The following is a 16,798-nucleotide window of genomic DNA, read 5'->3' on the forward strand; positions in this document are numbered from 1 at the left end:
GTTAAGCTTGATAAACTTCTATCACCTATCTAAGTTATAATCTCTTATGTTGGTTTTTTTTCTATGAAAAGCTGTCAAACACTTTTTACTCAACAGAATTTAGATACCATTTGTCTAACTTTCTCTTGAATAACTGCAAGTTTTGATCCCATTTAATTGATTCATATCAATGTCACTTCCTCTTTGTCTACTAGTAATCTTTTACTTAGTAAAATAGACAGATCTTCACAATGTAGCCTTGATATAGTCTTAGTTTCTAACACAGAGGTTAGAATGATTTCTCCTGATTCTTTTTGGTCCTAAATTATTTTGTATCTCTTAACACATCCAGAAAGTATTTTCTTTTTTTATTTCCAATATTTTAATTTCTCCTAAAGGGTTTAGGCTGCTTTTATTTTCCCCCTTCCTAACACAGAAAGATTAGATTCCTAAGGTAAAAAAGAAAACAAAATGAAAACCAAAACACATTTCATAAATACTGGCATTGAACTGCTTACAGAAATGCCTTTTAGATCAGTTTCTGCTCAGTTAAGCTCAGGTAACTTGTCCATAGAGAGAGCAAATATATTCCTTTAAGGTACCTTTCAACTAGAATAAGACTGCAGTCCTTACTTGAGAGCTACACGGCTCCTGCTGCCCACACATTTGGTATGGCAAAGGTTTTCTATGCAGAAGCATCATTACAATTTTAGTGTCAAAAACCTTAGCATAATCTGGCATGACTGGAAAATATTAACTGTTGATGTTTACAACCCCAACCTCACTGAAAATAACACGACTTTTCCCATTGACTTCCTCTGCACCCTTGCTTCACAGCCATTGCTGAAACTGTGCACAAATGGGGGAGCAGAACGGGGATGGGCAGGAGTGTCCTCCTGTTTAAATTGTTACTAGCGTGCCTATGTCCGTGGCGTGTTCTTCAAGGTCTTTAATATTTTACAGGACAAAATAGCAGTTTACTGCTTTTAAAATCTGTTCTAAGCACTATCAGTTTCAGTAGGGATTGAATTCTGACTTTTACACCATCAACAGTATTAAAAAACAAAATACTGCAGCACTAATAAGCTGGCAGCAAACACTGGGCACATTTCAGTCACTTGACACCATTCTTCTCACTCAGATCAATGCTTTTGTCCTCCCCCTCTTCCCTGTTTCCCCTTTCCTACCTGACTATGCATACGTAACAATCAGCATGTTCCCATCATCTTATAATAGTCTTAATGAGTAGAAGTCCTGAACATTTATGATGATCTTCTGGATCTGTTATTGTACTCCTTGCATGTGTCTCTTCTTTACATTTGATTACTCTTTTCACTACGCAGGTCATCCATTTACTTCTTTTCCCTCTCTCTAAACATATTTATTGCTAGATAGCTCACAGCCCTTTGGGTATACATTAATTTACCTAGGAACACTTTCCATTTCTCCTCTGTGTCCTTTACCTCTTTGCCTCATTCCATTGATTTCAGTGAACACTTCTTGCATATCTACACAAATTATCTCTACTGAAATCCAGTGTCTTTTTTTTATTATTACTTTTTACTCTTTTTATGGCCTCTATTACTTATACCATACATTCTCCTCCTTTCATCTATCATCAATTTGTGTTACGCTAAGCTAATCATTAATTGCCTCCCTCTTACAATTCTTTTTGATTATTTACACACTGCACTGTGTTTAGAAAAATCTCCAAGAATCTGCCTACCAACTACCATCTCTTTTTACACAGTAGTGGGACTGGTTTGAAAAATCCTTATCATTTTTTTAAAGGGGAAGTTGTTTTTTAAAAAATTGTGTTGTGTTTTCAGAATGCACATACTTAATTTAGGAAGTCTTTGTTTTCTCTTAGAAAAATGAAATCCTTTCGGGATAGTTTACAAAAAGAATCAGTGTGCTACGGGAAATGTGAAAAAATAGTCTCAACATTGTAGGAAAAATAAATCAATTTTCTGACCAATTCATCCTCCTCAAACATAAGTTGCCTTTTCCTGAAGATACCAAAACGTCTTTATTGAGAATGGTTTTAGTGATATTTTTGGTTTTTCAGGTAACATAAAACTAACTACCAGGGAAGATCCTGACCTGATGTGAATCTGTTCTATTAAATAAATGGAGATTTATTAAATAAATGGAGATTTTTGAGCAGGGGAGGGTCTGGCTTGTAGTTACCCTAACTAACTGAATCCTATCAGTTTAGGCTGCTGATTCTGGTGTTCTGTCTCATGTGATACAAATATAACTATTGGCTGTTGTGTAGAAAATAAAAGAATTAGCCTTTAGAATGAAGGCTAAAGATGAAACTCTTAACTGAAGCATTCAATATGTTTGTGAAGCTCCACATATTATTGGAATTGTTTCCTCAAATCTAGATGAACTGTCTGGTGATAAGAAGAATTACTCTGTCATAGATTCTGTTACCCAGATTGGTCTCTGCCTATTGACAGGCATCAGATAATTTATCATCTGGAAAGACTGGTGAGACACAGTGTTTTTAATGAGCTCAATTGATTTCATGCTCATGGCGTTTTACGTTATGTGGTGGTTTAGCTCCCTAACTGTTCTTCCACTGACTGAAATGGTGTTGCTCTATGATATCGCTTTGGATCATAACTCTGGACTTGCATTATGTATGCCAGAGGGTTTTTTGTTTTACCCAGTGTTATCATAACATTACAGGCCCACAAGAAGTCAGAGCCCTGCCACGTGCCTGTGGTGAGGGAGGTTGTTCTTCATTCTGAGGGTGGGGAGAATCCACTGTGATGGGGCCACAGCAAGTTCGTACGGATAGAAATAGGTTACGCTCTCTCCACTCATCCTGAATGAATTAGTCACCTCATTCATGCCTGTCTCATGCCCCTTCCCAACTTACTGTTGTTTCTTCTGCTGCTTATTCACAAGCACGTCTTGGCTGCATTTTCTCTGCCTCCTAGCTATGGAAGGAGTTGCTCCCTTTAGTTGTTTTTTTTTGTCTGCCAGCTTTTGTGTAGTTTCTTACTGCAGCTGTATTTTTCTTCTCTCTCATTCTTTGCTTGTGCATGGACTGTCCTAAGGATACTATATATTCATTATGAGGTAGAGTCACGTGTACTGTAACTCTCAATTCTCCAAAGCCCAAATGTATGACTCAGGCTCTGAAATGAGTGAGAGAGACCTAGGGCAAGGTACATAGCAAAAATAGCAGTGGGAATGATGTGAGATTATTAGATACATATATTTTTTTAATTAGAGATGGTCCCAAAACAAATGAGTCATTCCCAAAGCACTGATGTGTTGGGCAAGTTTGATATGAGATCTTAGTATGAACTTTGCAGTTCAGCCTTACCTCTAATTTTAATATTTATACAGTTTTCTGTAACCTCACCTCTGAAGGTCAAAACTGATAGCCAGTTATCTAAGCAGTGTGGGTTTTTACAGCCAGCTTTTGTGGAGCACCAAACAGCTGTATGGTAAAAATGATCACTATGTTGTATCTGGCTCACTAAGCCAATGAGGGTTTTTAATATGAGCCTCTTATTGGGCAAGACAGTAACATTACAAGATGTCCTGATGAAAAGGCAGTATCAACTGCCCACTGAATCCCATGAATCAATACATCCAGTTGTGGCTTAGAAAAAGTCATAATGAAACCTTTACCTACTTGTTTGTTCTGTCTGTGCTAGCAGTAAGAAAGTGGAGTCATATGAAGGGTGGGGAAGAAGAGTATCTACTCAATAGGAAATGTGAACAGAAAGCATAGAAAGGTAATCTGGCTTTAGGCTATTCAAGCCAAAATAGGTATCTGGGTGGAATATTGTGTCCCTTCACTGTCCTCAGTTACAAAGATGGAATACAGCATCTGGAATATCTAGAAGTGGTGCTCTGCTTTCAGCTAACTCGGCCACAAAAGAAAATGCATCAAGTAGCAATGCTCATTTTTGCTGTACTTTCATTGTGAGTCCCTTCCAAGGCCGTCTGTCTACAGTTACTCATTTCTTGAGCATATTAGAATGTATCCAGGCTCTGCTGGACTGTGTAACATGGAAAGTCTTTGTACCAACTTATTTGCAGATGTGTTGTTTGTCCTTCTAGGGCTCTCTGTGCTTAGGGACAACTAGAGGAGGAGGCCTGTGCTCTGGAAGTCAGAAGGGTGTTACAGGATTGTTCACCCAAAATTGCTGCAGGAAGAATTCCTTCACTTGAAAGTTTGAAGTATGACATTGAGTTTGAAAAATGGAGTGTGGTGGGAAAGCAAGCTTCATCCCCAGAGCTCAGCTGAATTGGTTTGATTAGGAGATACTGCTTACAGGCCTGAAACTTGACTCAGATAATCAATTTAGACCTGGCTGTAGCCTCTGCTGGTTCTTGTATTTGTATGTGGTGAACCTGTGCCCCTTTTTGACAGAAGCTATTGAGAGGATGAACATGCTGAAGATTTTGAGGTCTTCAGTTTTCCTATCCTTAAGTATAACAAAAGCACTTCCAACAGACACCCTAACTTTCTTTATGCCCTTTTCTTGATATTTCCAAACTACTTTGCAAGTATCAGTATTATGCAGTTGGCATGAAACCATGATATTCTTATTTAGTTAAAACTCTTTTTGCAGGTTGAGGGCTTCGGAACATGGACCATTAGTATTATGTAATATCTCTAACATTTTATGGCTTGGTGATGGGCTTTCTGTTTGCTTTTATTTTCCATGTGCACGTGTATTTATATTTGCAAAGTATTTGTACGTAAAGCTGTTCGTTTGTGCACACACTTAAGTGTGGTGTGAGCATTCATGTGCACACATCTTCACAGCGACTCCAGAAGGAGAATGTGTTCAGTGGGTTAAACAAAATATGGTACTTTGAGCAACATTTCTCCACTACATTTAATCTCAGTATTTTTCAAATCCCATTTTTAAAATGTGCTTTCTCCTTCGCTTGTACTTCTTAATTTCCCTCTCCACCTCATACTAGCTTTGTAAACTGTACAAACACTTTAATATGTCCACCCTGTGGTGTATTCCCAGGACTCTTGTATACCGGTTATAACAGAGATTGCTATTTGTGCTGTGTTATTTAAGGACTCTGAGGTCCATGTGGCAGGACAGAATGCAGTTCTCCTAAGAAATGCATGCTGGTGTCAGCTGAAATCACCACTATTTTGGAAAGAGAATGAATAGAAGACAAATGTAATTGAACTAATTGATAGAACTGAGAAGTCGTTTTTCTCATACCCTGTTTAGTGCATAAGAAGGTTCTTGATAGGCTGCTTGATGGAAGCGCTACCAGATAAGGACTTACTTACTTATTCTGAAGCTTTTTCAATTCAGTTTTGTAACGGTTCTGCTGATTGAAGCCCAATAGGATGAGGTCTATAGGGCCAAGTATAACATTTTGCAATTTAGAAATAGAATAACTTTTAAAAGTTTGGATTCAATGTTAAATGAATTTGTTTGGCTTGGTGCAAACAAAGATTCCTATTATCTTCTCTTTGTATATCATGTACATGAACACATATGTGTGCATACTGCTTATAGGTTTTGTTATCTTCTGCATAGGTCAGCCAAATCTCTGCATGCCAGGTCATATGTATATAAAGTCTAGCTAGGGCTATAAACCTGGCCCTTTGGCTTATACACCTAATCTGACATTGAAACTAAATGAGATAACTACAATACTATGTATCTATAACTTACAGGACTTCAGGGGCTTTTTCATATAAAGGAGTGTAAGTTCGCTATATACAGTCACCAGTGGCATCAACAAAAGAAGGAAAGGCGTGCTTATGATGATTTCGTATAGATAAAAAAGGTTTGATTGCTATGTTGCAGTTTTGTAGGTAACACAGGAGAATGCAGGTTTTGTTTTTACAAGGGTGAAAACAAGCCAGTAGGCTTCTAGTGTATTCCTTTTTTCTTTTTAATATATAAAATAATTGAAAGAAGTTCTTGAGCAAGCTCTGAGATGAAATGAGATCTTACAGTGACAAAGCCCAGACATCACTCCCTTCCAATCCTTGTGTTTGCACCACTGTCAGACCAGCGTAAGAAATGTATGACTCTTGTAGTTGTAAAAAAGATGCTAAAAGATACAGTTCTAAATAGATATTTGCAATGATTCCAGCCAAACCTGCAACAAATAGTTAGCTTTTTAACAGCCTGAGTTAGGTGAGAAAATCTTAGCATCCCTAGACTCAAACGTTGATATTCTTACTCACAGCTTGCTCAAGAATTTTTCCCAAATGAAAATAAATTGAAGGATTAAACATGCAAGTCACAACGATTCAATCAGAATCATTTATTTATGAGTCATTTTGCAAAAGACTGAGTGTACATTTTCCCATCTCTTTCTTAGCATGCTCTTTGAGCCTTCTAGTTGTTGTAAACACTGCATGCATTATTATTTAGTGCAGAGGAACTTGCAGTGGCTTAAATGAGGAAATTTGGAGTATCTTTCATTTTACCTTTCTAAGAAAGCTAGACAGTATTTAAAATGCTTGTTAATTATTTGTGAACCAGAAGTTGATGTGTGTATATAGTGATAACATGTGGCCAGTCCAGGATGTCTGAATTTATCTAGACTATCCTTCTTTTGTGGTTTATTCTAAGTTTATTGCAAAGAATATCCATATTAGGCCTCTTCAACCATCATCTGTCTTTTCATCTGTCAAAAACCTCTCTTGATTGTCTACCAATCTTTCTCTTGATGTCCTTGGATGACAAGAACAAATAATGGTATAAAAAAAACCTTTCTCTGATGCCTGATCTAGTTCTACTCTCTCCAGGCCTAAGTCTAGCAAGCACCATAAATCCTTCAGGGTCAGCATTCCTGCTTTGCCTGCTCTGAGGATCACTTGCCTTCCATGGATGATGAGTGGGTTCTCCATCACTCTGTCAATTGATTTACTTCTTTTGCAACCAGATTCACATCCTCAACTCCTGATGTGTTGTGAACTTAGAAAGTCAGATTTGGGCCTGACATTGAACCTCTCATCTCAGTCAGTTACTAGTCCACCCCCAATCATTCAGTTCTGTCTCATAACCAATCTTCAGCCTTCAGAAACAGAGAAAAGAAGGGGCTGTCCCCCAGGAATGGGTTTATGGGCATGTCCCTGGAAAGTAGTGCGAATGACAGTAGTTTCTGTCCTCTGCTACTCTGTGTTCCTATTCCCACATCTCCTCTTTAGCTGTGCCAGAACAACTTTGTATGGGATCATGCGGAGAAGTGAACCATGGAACTGACCCAAAAACTAAGCCTTAAAAAAAAAAAAAAAAAAAAAGAAAAAGAAAAAGTGGGAAGAGTATTTTTAACATGGATAAATCTCTTAGACTTGTTCCCTGCCAACCTCCAAAACCATCTATATAATATGTATATAACAGCATAAAGAATGGGTGGTGCAGGGTTGAGAATAAATGTGCACAAAGTTGGAGAGGAGGCGGAACAGGATGGGTGTGAAATGCTCTTATGAAAAATGTCCTTGGAATCATGACTGTACATAAAAAGAAATAAAATACAGCCCTCTGTAAATGACCTTAAAAAGGTGTCTCTAAAAATGCAAGGAAAGGAGGAAACCAAACGAGGAGAAGAAATCCTTGGAAAGTATGCTGCAAAACACTTGAGCTTCCACATAGATCAAGCTCCAGCTTTGTGCCTCTGTTTTATTAAAGACTGTAACCAGTCCTGGATTTCCAATGTCATTAGCACATATCCAGTAACTACTTCATAGACTGCAAGCAAACTCATTATTGCAACAGCAGTTGAAGCTGGGATTCAGCAAAATATTTAAGGACACAGTTATTTTTTGGTACTATGTTAAACTAAAATGGAATCAAATGAAATGCAAATATTCAACAGAGAAGCCAAAACCTGGAGTAAGTTACCTAATAGGTAAAGAAACTAATGCCATCTCATTTACACTATGTTGGGGGATAGAGTATGTCTGCCCAGATCACAAGATATAGGCACTAAATATAGAATTGAATATTGGAAATTCAAACTTTTATTTTGCTCTGAGTGCTACTTCCAGGGTGAATTGAAGAACATGAGGGCTGTTGATGCCTTTAGAAATGCTAGTGGCTTCTCAGTCAGAGGTAAATGGATACTGTTCATTTAAACATAATGCTAATCGACAGAGAGATGTAAGAACCATTCTGCTACTCCTGTTTGATGAATAACTTAAACAAGGTGAGGAGTTGTGTATCAGAGAAGGTGTTCTGGGGAGTAACTGCTTTGCCTTCTCCATTTCTAGTCTTCTAAGCTTAGGAATTAAATTCTGTATTTGTAGTATTTTTTAAGAATAAGCATCTTCTAGAAGTTGTATATTTAATTGTAATTGTGAAAACATTAAGAAAGAGATATGGGATATTGCAACAGAACAATTTCTTTCTACTTCTCACCAATGAATGGAAGCAGTGTCCCACCACTGCTGTGCTGACGTGTGGCTCCTCCTCCAGAGCCTTTCCAGGGAGCTGTTAAGCTTTTTGGTCCTCTGTCTCAGTGCTGCATTTCCAAGATCCAGGCCAGACCTGTCCTTTAAAGGTAGTACATTTTATTCATATTACATATATACAAATAGATGAAGTGTGTTGAGATGACCTCCAGTGGTAGTTTCAAAGTTAAATGAGTTTTCTTAGAGGTACATTTTGTTTGAAATATACGTGTGTTTGTGGTACATACCACATACATATAAACACACACATCTTTATATATCTTATTAGTGTTTTAGCTGTGTGAAAACACCCGGTCCCCAAATTAAACTAGAATCTGGCAATTCAAAACAGCACAAGAGGATAATACATATAATGTGTTATTCCCTACACAACTAAGGTCTGTGTTACATGCACTCATACTGATTTTCAGTATAACAGATAGCTGTATTAGCCTGTATTAGAGCTCAGCTGAGGATTGCAACCTGGTGCTTTCTTGCTTAAAATGTTTACAAGGGCTTTTCCTTTAGATTTTTTTGAATGCTTGCTACCTGCTTTCATGAGCTCTTTCAGATGTCTGGTTGATAGATATATAGCAAGGAGAAATGATTAAGCAAGAACTGCTTAAGTTGCTAATGACTGCATTGACCATAGCAACTGAATAACATATGTTTACAGCTGTTCAGACATTGATTGTTCCTTTCCTTTGTATTAAATGATAGTGTTTATGGACAAGTAAGTTTTCAGCTATTGAGGCTTGATTCAGATCTCATTTCCCACCAGCACTAAACTGGCATACCCCTATTGTTTTTGTCATATTTACCCCAGTGTGTAAAGGGGCCAATCCACCCTTTGTGATTTTTACTGCTGTCATATATTAATGTGTGCTGTATCTGGCTTGTCATTTTCTTTATCCTTCTTTGCTCTCTGAGTTTATGAGTTAGATCTCTGCATAAAATGTCATCATATAACATTGTGCTTTAAAAAGCGTGTTACGTATTAAGAGTGAGTTTACGCTGCTGGGGACATTTTATTTTCCCACTAGGAAAATGAAAATGTCATTCAGGTCTAACCAGACCCCTGAGCTTTTCAGACAGCAGAAAATTGTTTTTAGGATTCCCTGCAGGACCTGGTAGCCTTTGTGCACATACTGTATGTCTGAAATGCAATCTTCCCTTCATTTATCCTCTCTCTACCTTCCACCAAACCCCCGCCTTCCTAAAGAAGCAATGATATGATATTGCACATTAAGGTTCCCAGTTCCTCTGTATTACTTTGCTTGTTGAAAGACGTGACACTGGAGCTACGTAATTATCCTGGCAGGAGTCATCACTACATTTTGTAGCTGTTGCTCTAAAGAGCTAGATTGCAACTCCAGGCACAGCCCTGAGCAAGGGATCATGTATAAAAAGTTCCCATTTCTTGTCCTTCTCTTAGTGTAACTCAGGGGCACAGTGTTGAAACATGCCAGGATTTTCCCAGTCTGTGCCATTTAGATCACATCTGGATCTTGGCAGCCAGCTGTGTTGAGGTGCAAACCTTTCTGGGACTCTACCACTGACTCTATATTTCATACCGTGTAAGCCTGGAAATGGAATTACTTTCAGGACTGGATTCACCCACGATCCACAAAATTAACCTTCAAGCCTTTGCTCTTAGGCCACCTTGTTCCAAGTTCTGCACTCATCTGACAGGAGGGAAGCTTCACCACTGAGCTTTGGTGGTATTTATATGCTCTGGAGGCAGAAGATGGCCAGAGGGGAGACTTATCAGGTTGACTAGATGGTGCTCTGAACTTAGCACCAGCTAAAATGAAAAATACACCTGAGGCTGTCAAAAGCTAGAGTGAAAGTTGTGGAGCTTGCAATGGCTAAAATACAGAGTTTGTTGGTATCTTCACTGGCTTGGGTCAGAAGACCCGGCTTCCAGAGGAAAACCCATGAATTAGTTTAGCTTTGCCTGTTGCTGTCCCTGAGAGACTCACTGCAGTGATAGATCTCTTGGCAACGCAAGGATGTGTGAATTTGTGAGCCAAAGAGGGACAAGTGCTGCTGTAGTTCTGCCCAATCACTCAGCATTATTTAAAGCTGTTTCAAAAATGATAATGAAGAATTAAGCCAGAATTACTGTACCTGCACTAGGCTTCCTTTTCCTCATTGCTGAAAAAGAAGTTGGAGTCAGTGCACGCTAATTCAGCTGGTTCCCTCTACAACCAGGTGGTTCCTTTGAGAACCTCTACCACAGATGCTGGCAACAATTCACTTTCTAAAGACTAGATCATGGTAATGGAGAAGTGACTCACAGGCATTTTTCTTTTGTCTGAATTTAACACTGCTAAGAACCTATCCCATAGTGAGTATTCATTTCAAAACTAAAAAGATGATGATCACCTGAGTTAAAGCTAGAAGGAGTTCTGGACTGTTTTGTTTTGGTTTTAATTTTAAAATGCATTTTTATATAGTTGATTCTCCATAGAAAACTTAGGTTCTGCTTTGTATTTCCTGATTTAATTCCATTAATTATCTCTACATGCATATTATATTTCTGGTTGCTTATTTTGTGTTGATGTGCAGAAACCAAGAAAGTTCTGCAGAAGGATTAAAAAAGAGTTTAAAAAAATGTTCTTGCTGAAATACCCCACAGAAATTCAAGCTTTTTTTGAGTAATTTTAATCTGTGATTTTTGTCATTACATATGCATTTATCAGCCATTGTATTTTTAAATTAAATATTTTTTTCCATAAGACCAAAGTCCCATGGACTTGTGCACATTCAAGTTCTTAAGATGGTCTCTAACCTGATCCTCTCCTACAGTGGGCCTTGAATATCAACAAGCAATCTTGGGCCCCCTTGCCCTCTGGGGCTTTATCCCATGGAACCTTACTGAGCAGGTTCCTGAAGAGGCCAAAGTCCGCTCTCTTGAAGTCCAGGGCAGTGAGCTTGCTGCACGTTCTCACTGTCCTGAGGATCTCAAACTCCACTATCTCATGGTCATTGCAGCCAAGGCTGCCCTGGAGCATCACATTCCCCACCAGCCCCTCCCTGTTGGTGAGCACGAGGTCAAGCACGGCACCTTTCCTTGTCGGCTCCTCTATTACTAGCAAGAGGAAGTTGTCTTCCACATAATCAAGGAACCTCTTGGATTGCTTGTGCCGGGCTGTACCATCCCTCCAACAGATATCAGGATGGTTGAAGTCCTCCATGAGGTCAAGGGCCTGCGAGCATGAGGCTTCTCCTATCTGCCTATAGAGCACTTCATCCACAGAGTCCTCCTGATCAGGCGGCCGTAACAGATCCCCACAGTAATATGTCCCTCATCGCTGTTCTCCCTTTGACCATAACCTACAAACTCTCAGTTGGCCCATCACCCGTCCCCAGGCAGAGTTCCATACTCTTCAGCCTATCATTGACATAAATAGCTACACCCTCTCCCTGCCTACCTGGCCTGTCTTTCCTAAAAAGCCTATAACCTTCCCTTCCAACACTCCAGTCTTGGGAGCCATCACACCATATTTCTGTGATTCCAATGACATCATATCCCTGTAGATGTGTACATGTCTCTAATTCCCCATACTACGGGTGTTTGTATAGAGGCATCTGAGCCGAGCTCTGAATAAAGCCAGCTCATGGGCTGGAGTGGCTGAAGCAACTCTGCATCGCTCCAAGCATTCATTACAGATGTTGGCATATGAGTGGTAGTTTTGTGAGGGATCTGTGTCCCCATACCCCAACAAATCAAGTTTAAAGCTGCCTTGACCAGCCTGGCACGTCTCCTACCAAAGCAGCTCTTCCCCTTCTTTGTCAGACTTGCCCCACCTGTAAGTTTTAAGTTTCAAAATTCTTGGGTGAGTAATAACGAAGAATCCTCACTGGCAATTTCTTATCTATGAATGCCAGGTTAGAGACCACTACTAAAGGGAATTAAAAGATCATATGAGAGCTTTTTTGGATGCATCTCGAAACAAATGGGAAGAACATATGTAGTCAATAAAAAGACATTAAAGCAATGTTTGGAACATGGAAGGTGAACTATGCACAGCTGAAGGAGCATCTTGAAGCAAAAATACATTCCAGGCAGAGAGAAAAAACAAACCATTTAAATTACAGAGATTTGTGGGATTTTACACAGAAACTGTTCAAAACTATCTGGCAAAACCAGCTAAAGCCACAAATAGTTTGCCTTCTGCACACAACTGAATTATAAAGTTTCTTGGAATTTCAAGGTACAGGTTTTGCCCAGTGTGATACAAGAGGAGAAGACAAGAAGATGAGAAAAACCATTTGAGCAAGAAACTCCTGAAAATTTAAAGGCCATCTGTGGGGTTTACAGCTTAGAAATATAACAGCAAGATGCAAGGGAGTATGACATGGAAATCTGACATGTTATGACATATTCAGGAGGAAAACATGATATTAATTAAAAATTGTCCACTGAATTTAGTAACTATGTTTAGGTTTTCATCCTGTGTTGTATCAGGCATGCTTTTTTTTAGTAAGGAGCTTGCAAAGCTCAGGGAGATTTGCCCATTTGCCAGACTTATCACTTCCAGCTGGTGCCCAGTGTTCTCGGTACTGAGGCCTACAGAAGCATACACATGTATCTAATGTCTCATGATCTCTTGGGATCATGCCTGATTTTGCTCCTGTAAATACTGTAAAAATGTAAAAATTTTAAATGGAAATATTGTCTGGGAGATACTTTTAACTTCACGTTAACTTTGTATCCCAAATCAAACATTGGGAAGATGAACAATGAGGGGAATTTCAGTGGCAGACAACCTCAGAAAGGCATCTCAGCTAACTATGTAACAGAATACTTTAATTGGGCCCAGAGAGGATAAGAAAGAGGAAATTATCTATTTGAACTGGCAGAACAATTAAAGGCATTAATAAGGGAAGATAAAAATACTGGGAAAATAGTTTTGAAGTGGTTGAACTAAATACACAAAAGAGGATTTTTTTTTTTTGTATATTGGAAAATATTAAACCGTATTTCATCTGTAGCTAAGAAAGTAGTTATTATTAATATGTTAAAAGGAAAGTGGTCAATAAATATTTGTGTTCAGTGTCTGGGAAGAAGGAGGATGTACTTGTAGCAGATGAAAAAAAAACCAAACCAAAAAATTCCCCAGCCCCCAGCCCACTAGTAATTAAGAACTTTAAAATAAAACAAACTTTCTCTACAAAGAAAATATGTTTTAAAAAAGCAAGCTCAAATGAATTCATGCTAGAATCCCCGGAAGTTTTGCTGAGAAGATCTTTGGCTAGCCATTAACTTTGATCCCTGGAGAAAAGCCAAAAACCTGAAAGGGAATGTAAGTGATGTGGGTAGCTGTGGACTGTTTGTCTAGCAGCAGTACTGTGTAAAATAATGTAAAACTGATACAGTATTCAATTAAAAAATCAACTAAGGCCTAGGAATGTAAGCAATACTAAAGTTTTTTTATGGAAAACAATCAATCTCAAACCATTTCTTTTCTCCAATGACTTTAGAAGTTTGAGGAGTAATAGAAAAGATGAACTACTCTTCAATTTTTCTGAGACATTTGATTAAGTACTGCAAAATATCTTGACAAAAATAAAATAGCACTATATAATGTTAAAAGGGCATATGTGGAATTGATTAAGAATTGGCTAACTGAATTTTCTCACTGCTAGAAACAGCAGTAGGCGCAGTGTTATTCAGTAATTTTGTCAGTAAGTTGCGTGTAATATTACTGCTGCTAAAACTAGGACCTGAGATGAAGGGTGGTTGAATTACAGGTGATGGTAAAGTTGGAGTAGATAAAATACATTTTAATAAACAGAAATTCAGGTTTCACACCTTGTTGCTGTAAGTCGAAGACAATAGATATTGTGGAAAGATACCTAGAAAAAAAATCTGTAAGCAAGAAACCCTCCTTCCTTTTCTGAGATGATGCTAAGCCAAAAATAAAAGTACAATATGATCTTTGGATTTATAAACTGGGAAGCAGTGTCTATAAGGAGGTGATTTTTAAGTTTATATATCATACCAAGAGATTGATAAATTAAAACTGTCTACTTCTAGTTGTATTTTTAGTAGGTTGTTGCAAAACTGGAGCAGATGCAGGAAATAATAAATTTTTATAGAGAAGAAGGAAAATGTCTTACCACGAAAAAGCTTTGTGGACCTTGAGTTAGCATCTGGTTCAGAGTACAGCCTTTCTACAAAGGGTGCCCAGCATCTATGGGAATGAGCAGATAGAGAAATAGGATGCTAACTGAAAGTGGTAAAGAAAAATGTACCTTGGGTATCACAACTTGGTGCAGAAACTTGCTTTTCTTAATATTAACCATGTAAAAATCTGAAGTCGCTTATGCTGTTTCTCTAGGTTCTTCCCCATAGACAATGGGAACATATTGGCACCTTTTGAAGATGACTCATCCATCTATCTATCTGATGCAACATTTTATGTTAGGCTTGCCTCCTGCTCTTTTTATACTCCATGGGTCACAGAAAGCCTGGGTAACTAGATTCTTGAGTTTTAGAAGGCTAAAATAAAATAGAAAGGATTTCACCTGTAGTTCTCTTAAGTATGAGAAAACGTAAGCTGAAAGCCTATCATTTCTGCTGGATTTATGCAAAAACTGGTTGAGGAATCGTGGGAGGGACTCTTCCTTAGGGACTGTAGTGGTAGGACAAGGGGTAATGGGTTCAAACTTAAACAAGGGAAGTTTAGACTAGATATAAGGAAGAAGTTCTTTACAGTGACAGTGGTGAAGCACTGGAATGGGTTGCCCAGGGAGGTTGTGGGTGTTCCATCCCTGGCGGTGTTCAAGGCCAGGTTGGACAGAGCCTTGAGCCACGTGGTTTAGGGCAAGGTGTCCCTGCCCATGGCAGGGGGGTTGGAACTAGATGATCTTAAGGTCCTTTCCAACCCTTACGATTCTATGATTCTATGATTCTATGATTCATATTAGTTCTACATGCAGTTGTGACCCTGGCTGAGAGCCTGGGCATGTTAGCTAAAGTAAAGATGCCTTTCACATGGCTGCACAGCTTTTTGACAGGTTAATGTCCAGATGATTCTGTGTTAGAGAGGAGGGAACTTCCTGTATGTATCCATGCAGCCATAAACTTAACAACTCACATTCTTCATTTGCATTCTTCAAACTCTACATATCCCGGCAATTTTTTGCAGAATTCTGAACTGCCAGGAATTAAACTGTGATGCCATAAAATGCCTTTGCCATCTGTGACTGAATAAGTCATACTGAAGTTTATTTCCCCAAAATGTGCCTGCTGGTTAGTTTTGTACATTAGCAATATACTCTGAAATTATGCCAGTTTATTTTAATCACTCCAGCTTATCATTCAGACCACTCTCTGAAGGAAGGCAATAATTATCTGTAGGCACAAATGCGATATTGTAGTAGATGAGCCTTCTGTGATTAGAACAGTAAGAACAATATTAATCATATTATATTACAATTTCTACTTCCTTGGATCAGGAGGAAAGCAAGAGGCACAATTAAATTTATTACTGTATAAATATGTTCTATTTATTCATTCACTAGATAGGAAATCTCCCAACTTTTAATCATCCTGGATAGAAATATAGTATTTTTTTCCAGAAATGCAAATTATTTTTTTCTTAACATCAATCAGAAATTGTTTGGAGTCCACTTTCCAAGCCGGTATCAAAGCAACTTCCTTGGAGCTACCTCAACATCTGTTCCTATGTTGTGAGAATTGTATGGACCTTTTCTTCTGAGAAAAGGAAAATAATTGAATGGTTATGAGGGATTTTTCTACACCTGTTTAATAAAATAATGCGATACGCTGTTATTTATGAATTTATTCTGTTGAGAATGGAACAAATCCTCCTTTGTCAGAAAAATAACTGGTAGAGATGAAAAGAGAGCCAAGACAAGCTTTTGAGTGTTCACTGAATGTTTCAGATCTGTATACTTCAAGAATACTTACTGATGCCTCAGTGGGCTGGAAAGAATTCCTCTAAAAGAGAGAGGCAAAATTAAAATCTGAGATCTAAAGAAACCCCTTGGGGTCTGCAGGTGCAGATGTGCTTCTTAATAGATAGTTCCAGTAGGAACAGGATCATGATTTCACCATTTTATATATCCAAATGTACCAATTATGCATAAAATATTTGTAGTATATATTATTACTTCCTTATGAGTCAAATTAATATTATCCTTTGTTTCTTCAGACTGATAGGAAATCATATCTGGATATCGAAGGGTCTTATATTCCCGCCTGATAAAGTGCATCTTATACATAATGTGGTACAGAAATAAACATAGAATTAGATGCAAAACCACAAAAGCAGGTATGTTTACATCGTTGAACAAAGAAGAAGGGTTTCTTTGTGTTATTACACTTAAGCACTTCATCCACCTCAGGTCATGTTATTGACATGGCTA

The 16,798-nt window shown here is 38.3% G+C and overlaps 1 long non-coding RNA gene across 1 annotated transcript; it reads right to left on the reverse strand.

Annotated features, from left to right (window-relative positions):
* Positions 1–620: 620 nt before the first annotated feature.
* On the reverse strand, positions 621–11,323 carry LOC115608657. Its single transcript, XR_003991627.1, has 4 exons — positions 11,205–11,323; positions 9,174–9,178; positions 6,185–6,190; positions 621–633 (listed from the first exon to the last, which is right to left on the reverse strand). It is a non-coding gene; the product is annotated as an uncharacterized LOC115608657 (long non-coding RNA).
* Positions 11,324–16,798: the final 5,475 nt, after the last annotated feature.

The sequence above is a fragment of the Strigops habroptila genome, chromosome 5 (genome assembly GCF_004027225.2).
Source record: "Strigops habroptila isolate Jane chromosome 5, bStrHab1.2.pri, whole genome shotgun sequence".
NCBI classification, from domain to species: domain Eukaryota; kingdom Metazoa; phylum Chordata; class Aves; order Psittaciformes; family Psittacidae; genus Strigops; species Strigops habroptila.